Raw genomic sequence first — 1844 nt, 5'->3', positions numbered from 1 at the left:
GGGGCCGTGGCGGGGAGGGAGGGCGGGAGCGCGCGCTGCGGAGGAATGCGCGCGCAGCTCGGGGCCGCGCCCCCTCCGCTCTCCAAGGCCCGGCTCGGGAGGGGTGGTGGGGGCGGTGGCGGAGGGACTCCTTTGCCCCGTCAGGAATGCGAGGAAGGAGACTGCGCAGCGGCCTGTGGAATGTGGGGGGCGGCGACGGGCGGGCTGAGGGGCGCGAGGGCTGCGCGAGGACGCGGGCGAGCCAACGGTGGCCTAGGCTCTACGCCCCGGGGACCTCAGGGCGCATTCCAGACACCCCCACCCCCCAGCTGAGCCCTGCGCCCTTAACCTCCCCATATTCCCTCCAGGCGTTCTGCTTAGGGAGCGCAGCCTGATAGTGCCTTACACGTGGATGTGACACCAGTGTGGGAATTCTGGGAGTTTCCAAACGGGACACCAATGTGGAGAGTCTGACAATTTCTGACATGGGGCGCCAGTGTGGGCATTCTAGCAACTCCTAGGTATATCTCTCCCAATTACACATTCTGGGACTTAGAAAAGAATCACAGGGTGAGTTCCAGGTCCCATTGTGAATCTGACTTCCGCCAAAATTTAGGCTGGAGCCATGGCTCAGAGGTTAAGAGCACTTGTTGCTTCTTGCAGAGGGCCCAAGTTCAGTTCCCAGCACACACACACACACACACACACACACACACACACACACACACGAAGGTTCACAACCATCCTTAACTCCAGTTCTAGGGGGTATATGCACCACCAAACAGTGCGTATACACGCATGCAGGCAAAACACCCATACACATAAAATCTAAAAAATAAAACTGTTGAACACCTGATATCCTAAGTCCCTACTTTAACCAGAGAGTCACAATGCATTATTTTTGTTTCGGATGGGGGATTTCTCAGAATTATTGTCAATTTAGAACCAGTATTTACTAGGCCTTGGGAAGTCCAATTGTTTCCTTTTCTCAGAGGTACAATTGCAGTGTTAGAAGAGCTTTGGTCCCTCCGGATAACGGATGCATGAAAGGCTAACATAGACTCCTCTGTATTGCAACATGCCTCTTACTCGAGGGGCCTGCCGTTCCCTTCAAGGGGTTCTGGGTTTGTAAGCAGGCTCAAGTCTGGAAATTGGTTGCCAGGCCAGGGTTCTCTATTGCTATCATCAAGTATTGCCTTTCTTTCACTTGTTCTAGAGTTTTCTGGGTAGACTGAGCCAAAAGGGGACTCACACTGCATAGTCTGCTCATTCAAGGGTGTTGGACAGGGCTCAGCAACCTGGTCTTACTGCAGGCAGCAGCCTCTGGCACTCCCAAGATCATCAGACACTAGCTTCCCAGATGGAAATGAAACAAATCCTCCCCACTCCCCACTCCTACCTCCCACCCTGGCCACACACACACCTATCTCCTAGGACTTGAGGGAATTCCAGCCCTGCCTCGCCCAGACACAAGGTCTGGAAGCAAGCATTTGGGGAGCACGTGTCAAGGGGAACTGCCTCATTATCTACCTGTCTGATGAGAAAGGAAAGTCAATTTGACCGATGATCACATTTCATTGATCAAATGTATCAGGCATTTGAAAGTGAAAGTGTTGGGGGCCAGTGAGAAGACACATGAAGGTAAAAATCACCTTGCTTAGTCTGATTCCCCAGAACTCACAGTGGAAGGAGAGACCCAGTTCCCAAAAGTTGTCCTCGGATAGCCGTGTACATTGCATATACATGCACACAAACAAACCGGGGCTGGAGAGATGGACAGCTGGTGACCACATGCAGTAAACTCCCTGGACTCATGTGCTAGAAGCTTAGATAAGTTGTTCTCAGACTTCCACATGCCCGCTATG

The sequence above is a fragment of the Microtus ochrogaster genome, unplaced genomic scaffold (assembly GCF_000317375.1).
Source record: "Microtus ochrogaster isolate Prairie Vole_2 unplaced genomic scaffold, MicOch1.0 UNK32, whole genome shotgun sequence".
NCBI lineage: Eukaryota > Metazoa > Chordata > Mammalia > Rodentia > Cricetidae > Microtus > Microtus ochrogaster.
The sequence above is the reverse complement of the archived record's forward strand: the minus strand, read 5'-3'. Positions refer to the sequence as shown.